Here is a 7237-nt window from a genome sequence, read left to right on the forward strand (position 1 = left end):
ATTGAGAAATTTTACACGGGGTCGATCTGTCAAGTGGAAACCTGGTGCATAATTTCTTATCAGTTTTACGCAAACCTTTCCCTTCGCGTGTCGATTCCGGTTGCGAACGGACAAAAGACGTGGCTGCGTATCACAAACACAACACACACACACACACACACACACACACACACACACACACACACACACACACGCACGCACACACACACACACACACACACACACACACACACACACACGATTATTTTGGTTTATAGCTCACCTGTTAGTACGTGGTTGGGAAAGATGGAGTTCTGAAACATGGGGAATTGTTTGAGCATGGGGTACAATTCGAGCATGGCCTATTAATTTTGCAAGCACAGTTGCACTGTTTGTTTGAACTATCACTCTATACAAACAAACTACCTAATCTAATCTAACAATTACTCCCTGGCTACTTTCTCGTTCACGTGAGTCATATTCCTGGCCTGTTGTCTAGTGCGTTGAATTTCCATCGTCACTCAGTAGTTCTATCTGAGTGTTTATTTCATCTCAACTGTTCACACTGATAGACGTGCAAACATATATTAGAATTGAGTTTGAATGCTACCCCATTAGGGCCCTAATGGAGCAATGTTTATTATTATTTTGATTAGGCTGATTATAGGGCGTTATTTGAGCATGGAAAACTATTCGCGGAAATACTTTATATTTTATAATATAATATTGTATATTTTATTCCCTTCTAACCCTCTCATTAATGAAGCATATTATTGCTATTTGAAGGGAGATGCCACGAAAAACATCAACAGTATCTACTAGTAACCTTGATAAATCATTGTAGCATTATGCATCCTCAGTTCTATTGAGAGTTATTGCAACAGGTTCTTCTACGTCTGTGAAAATGAGTAACTTCTTACAGCGGACACTCTTGAGCAGATTATAACTTTAATGTTTGCAATTAGCAGAGTACAAAAGCTGTAAGTCTCAACAATTGGGTAAAACTCTCCTCTCATTGCCAGTTTTATAGTATGAGACGATCATCTTTCCTGGCTTCAGCATGTTTGTTTGTTTGTTGTGTGTGTGTGTGTGTGTGTGTGTGTGTGTGTGTGTGTGTGTGTGTGTGTGTGTGTGTGTGTGTGTGTGTGTGTGTGTGTGTGTGTGTGTGTTTTTCTGTATGTGTGTGTGATTTTTATACATATGTCATGTATTTACATGTCCTAATCAGGACCAACTCTGCTTTACAGTGCTAATCTGGCTATCAACATTCTTGCATTAAAAAGCCACAAATTGACCGAAATTTGCTTGTCAAATTACATACAGACTAAATAATCGACGAATTGTTATGAAATGATGTTCTACGTGCAATCACTTCTAAAACCTCTAGGCTACTTGATGACTAAAGTCCGAAAGTTTCAACAACAAGGGGTAAAATACACCACCAGTCTGTGAGACTATCCCATAATTCTTCTGATCTTTTTCAATCTCCCCGGCTTGAGCTGCTGCTCCTCGGTGACTGGTTGCTTTGACAAGGTAAGAAGGCTATAAAGAATTCCGAACGGTAAGATCAAAGTAAGTTGGCAGACCTTGCTCAAAGTCAGGATAAACAACATCCCCTGGTCTTGTTTCACAAATGCTGTTGCATTTCATCTCACGACGACAGCGAGGATCATCTACTAACACTGCATTAAAATTACTTAACACTGGGCATTGTGACGTCCGATTCTCAACTTCCGTTCCTGGGTACATCCAAGTAGGTGCATGGTCACCAAACTTATCGATGATTGCACTACATGCACATTGCTTCGTGGTAGGGGCTTATAGAAACACTAGCATTCCCAACCAGATCCTTAAAGTTACGATGAATTCCTTGCTAGGCATGACGAGGCCTAAGTTGGGGTTGGCGATTGCCCACAACCATGTACTGGCGTGTTGACTTGAAACGGTGTTGAGTCGAGCGCGATCACGAATGCTGGCGGACTCCTTGAGACAAGAGTATACATTGGAATCCAGCATGATTTGAAACTGATGTTGGCTGGTTGTCCCCATTTCGAAAGTTACGTTGACAAGAAGACAGCGTAAATGGTCTTGAGCTGCCTGTTCACCTGGGACATCCACTCATTTGAGCATAATAATAATAATATTTGGAGTGTGACTCTGGAAAATCTTCACACTCGATCAAGCACATGGCTTGTCGGTTTACTGCACAGCTGCGAAGGAGTCTTGCTTCGGACGACAAGTCGCAGAGCTTACACAGGAATGCATCCATCTCGGTTGAAGGTGGCTTCGAACAAGCACCTGAAACAGATGCGAGACATTACCGTACGTGTTGCAGTTCTCTTCGTGTGCGCTCCTGGAGCGGGAAGCCTATGCACGGGCAGTATCGTCGTCTCACTGAGCAACCGCCTGTAGACATGAAAGAGACCTACGGATGGCTAAAGGCAGCGAATCTTCCTGCTGCAACTGAGGGACTGGTTGTTGCTGCTCAAGACCAAGCTCTTCGGACTCGGTACTATGAGCGCAAGATTCTACATCGTGATGTTAGTCCTACTTGCCGCATGTGCAGTGTAGGCCTGGAAACAGTCGACCACATTGTTGCAGGCTGTAGTGCTTTGGCACCGATGTACTACACTGATCGACACAATCAGGTGGCATCCATCATTCACTGGGACGTTTGTCACCATTTTGGGGTTCCAGTGGAGAGCAGATGGTACCGGCATCATCCTGATAGGCTTGTGGAGACGAATGACATTACTATGATGTGGGATGCCACCATTCCCACTGCCAGGAGGATCAAAGCCAATCGTCCAGACATCTGTCTCAGAAATAGGAAGGCAAACACTTGTCTTCTTATTGATATCAGCTGTCCTGCTGATGGCAACATTGGCAAGAAACATGCTGAGAAGTTGGCGAAGTACAGCGACTTGAGGGTGGAGATAAGCCGCATGTGGCATTGTCGAACACTGGTGGTTCCGGTGGTCTTGGGAGCTTTGGGCACAGTGCACGCAGGTATTGCACGGTGGCTGGACATTATTCCAGGTCATCACAACCTGCATCACTTACAGAAAACAGTGCTTCTGGGATCTACTCGGATCCTTTGTAAAGTCATGTCTTCTTTCTAGACAGCCGTGATGGTCTAAGTACTTCTAAAGCAGGGTTTGCTTCCGGTACTTGTAATAGACTTTACAAACCAGACTGATCTGGGTGAGCACGACAACTTTATTTCTATCGCATCACACACAGAAATGCAGTTTCCACTGCGGCACACTAACACACGCGCAACACACAGCCAACCACATTAACCACACAAGACGAACCACCTTTCCCAACCCCTACCACCACATTCCCAAGTGCAACATTTTGTCAACCACCAGAAAAAGTTCTTTTACTAAGTCATTTCTTGAATGAAATGCCCTTTGTAGGAATTTCAATTTCAAATTGTTTATTTTTTCTACTGATTCTTGAAGAAACATGTATCTCCAAAGCGGTCACAAATTGATTCATTCCTCTTCATAACCAATCCTCCTCTCACACCTTTTCTCAGGGCCATATTAATCATCCTCTTCACATCTGTTCTCTCCGATTCCCACAAATGACACCCATATGACATGATGGGAAACAACTGTCGATCAACTATCTCCATCCACACCTTTTTTGTGGTTCATACATACCTCCAATTTTTGCCAGCACAGTATTTACACCACCGAAAAATTTTCTAAGTCTTGCTTCCACAGAGATTTTGAATTGTTGAGCGGAGTCCATTATCACACCTATGTGTGATACTGTATTCTTGAAAGAAAGAAAACCTCCCCTTACAGTCAGTTTTGGGTTTACCAGTGGCGAACGATTGTTCCAGACAAACACAGTAGATACACTCTTTTTGCTGTTAAAAATTAAACCTTTTTCTTCTACAAACAGGGAACACACATCCAACATCTTCTGCATTCCATGCTGTGTAGATGACAGTAAAGTCACATCGTCTGCGTAGGCAACACTACCAACGTAAATGTGACCTATCCTTGCCCCATATCCACAACTCCTCAGACCAATTAACAACTCATCCAAATAGACGTTGAAGAGCGAAGGGGAAAGCACACTCGCCTGCCTCACTCCATTACCAACTGAGAAAAATTCCGAAAACATTTCTTTCCATTTCACTGGCATCTTTTGATTTGCATACCACACTGAAAGCAATCTTACCAAATTAAGCAGGTGCTCTCACTTCTAACAGTCTGCAGAATAATCTGTAATAAGGAACTCTGTCATAAGCTTTTGACAAATCCAGTACGCAGACATACATTCTCGAGTTTCCTCTCTCCAAACAGTAGTCTATTGTGCTTCTTAATACAAAGAAGCAGTCATCGCAACTGTGGTTACGTTTAAATCCAATCTGTTGATCAGTTGTCCTAACAACATTGCTCAAACGTTCCATAAGAACCGATTCCAGGACCTTGGACACCACAGGTGAAATAGAAATTCTCCGATAATTATTTGTGTCTGCTGTATCTCCACGTCTGTCTTTGACTATGGCACAATATATAATGTAAGAAACTGTCGAGGAACAAATGAATGCCTGAGAAACATAGTAAATGCTACACTCAAACACAGTGACAATGTAAATCCACCGTATTTAATGTGCTCTGGCTGAATTCCATCACATCCCGCTGCTTTATTCAACTTAAGATGACCAAATGCCTTCAAAAATTCTGAAATATTAATCTCAATGCACCATCAGGGGAATTGTCGTCCAGACATCCGTTGCCTAAGAGCCATCTCAAACATCAGCTGCTCATTTTTCCTCTTCTGAAAAGACTCGCTATTAGCAATAGAGCTAAAGTGATCTCTCCACACAGATAAAATGTCGTTATTCTTTACTGCTTCTCCCACCCGTAACGCCGTTCCACATCTAACAGGTTTGATTCCTTTCTGAACATTTCGCCAGAAACACGCTTGATTACCTTTCTGTAGTTGTTTGTACAAAGCCTCGCCAAAATTCACTTTTTCCTGTCGCTTCAAGTTCTGGACTCTACTCTTGAATACTTTTCTAGACTTTAACATTGTCTAATACATGTCACCTTGTCTGGGCTTGCCAGAAGCCTTCCACAAATAGTAGTCTTTACTAGCAGCTCGTTTCAACTTCTTCATCTCCTCAGTCCACCCCATCTTCTTGCCTCTTATCAGAATCTTGTCAGCTTCCATCAAAAGCACCAGTATGTCGTCTATATCCGCTTCAGCTTTCTGTTTAAACTCTGATCTATATTGGCACAACAACAAATACAACTGTTGATATCTACACACACACACACACACACACACACAGACACACAGACACACAGACACACACACACACACACACACACACACACACACACACACACACACACACACACACACACACACACACACCAGTATATGTACTGTCATTTATGTCACCAACCATATAACGAGCAATGCCATGGTATGTACGTTGTTTGAAATAGAATGCCAAGAGGCTAAAAGGCATATCTCAGGTATACCTACAAGTGTCAACAACAAAATGAGTGATACCATCAGTAAGAGATCCCATTAGCTTAACTAGGAATGGTTAACTTAACGTACCTTAATTAACTTAATCTAATAAATATATTGTATATACACACACATCCTATGCTCATCTAAAAATTGCATAGTGTTTATCTGTTAGTAAATATTTTGCGGTAGTTTTGAAATAGAATTAAATTGCCTGAGTACTTAATTTGCACTTTTCTAATTGCATGCATGTACCCTATTACTAAATCCATATTATTCAATCGCACACCGGAAATAAATTTGCAATACATAGTACACAATTTGATGTACGCAGTGGATGCAACAGTGCAAATATTGACGCACAATCCAGTACTAATGTGCACTCAAAAAAGATTTCAAGAAATTAGAAACTTGTATAACGACAAAGAATAGCAATTATAAATCACTGTAGTTATCGGCGGTCGAATTTATTTGAAGTCAATTTGTGTCGAGAAAACAACGTTCAGCAGACGACGTTGAAAACTGAGGCCCCCTTTGAATAAACGGTGCACGTTACTGCTCGAAAGGTGCTCAGAAAGACAGCACTCCGTTCATGTCAAAGTCGCGGTTGTAACGTGTCCACTAACTACCGAGAATCAAGGTCGCGCCGCTAGCCTCGTACACCAAAGCACATTTGCTCCAACGGCTAAGTCGAAAGTGGTTCCAAAATAGAAATTCGCCCGGCGAGGTTCCGTCGAGATTCATCTGGTAACTTCGCATCGGGCGTGACTTTGGACCTTTTCACAGGACGTGACACTATTAAATTAACGACATCATCGCACTGCGCCGACGATTTGGTTCGCTTTTGATGCATTGGCGTTTGGTAACCGCGTGAGTCTAGAGCCAAAGCAACAATTTTTCTTTTAAAACTTTTACAGGCGCGTACAGCGATGCATCGAATCATGTAAGTCCTCGTTAGAACTCAGCTCTTGCAGGGGCGTAGCGTCCAGTCCGACATGGCCGGACCGGTTTTGGAAATATGCACTTTCGCCAGACGCTCAATGGCATCAACTTCCGTTTTAAGGATATAGCCGATTAAATAAGTAATATATTTCTGCTCATGCAGTACTTTGTGCGTCGGCCTTGCGTTCTCCAGACGTCAGTTGAAGGTACTGTACAGGCTCGGAGACCCAGCCGATGCGAGGCTAAGATGTGTGCAGGTAATGCACGGAGGTCCGACGCCGCTAAAAAGACCCGTTCATCTCAGAGCCGCCGCATCTATCAGGAGCAGACCTGTGAGATTAGGAGTCTAGCAAGTTGTCGAAGTAGTTGTCTGTCTCGAAGTTGTAAGCTGACTTCGAATTTTTGGAAAGTTCGATTAAGGTTATGAGCAGCAATAAGTATCAGTTTTAGAATTAGACATGGCTGTCATTATAGTTCTCGTTAATTAAAGTTGTCCCGCCCATCTACTAGCGTGCGCTACATTGTCCAGCCCACTAGCGCGCGCTAGGCCGGACCGGTTTTCATTTACTTCCTACGCCCCTGTCTTGTGTGCTTTGCGGGTTTTGCAGTGATGAACAACCTCATTCTGATCACTTTCGTGACTTTGCCGCGTCATTTTGAGTTAAGATGTAACATTGAGACTTGACACGTCAAACGTCGGTACAAACGTGCGTACGTAATCTATGATGCGTGTTATAATTCTGTGTGGTACGCACCTACCAAACGGTTTGGTTTATACCTCCTGAATACTTCCTAGAAAGTGCGGCAT

The sequence above is a fragment of the Corticium candelabrum genome, chromosome 18 (assembly GCF_963422355.1).
Source record: "Corticium candelabrum chromosome 18, ooCorCand1.1, whole genome shotgun sequence".
Classification (NCBI taxonomy): Eukaryota; Metazoa; Porifera; class Homoscleromorpha; order Homosclerophorida; family Plakinidae; genus Corticium; species Corticium candelabrum.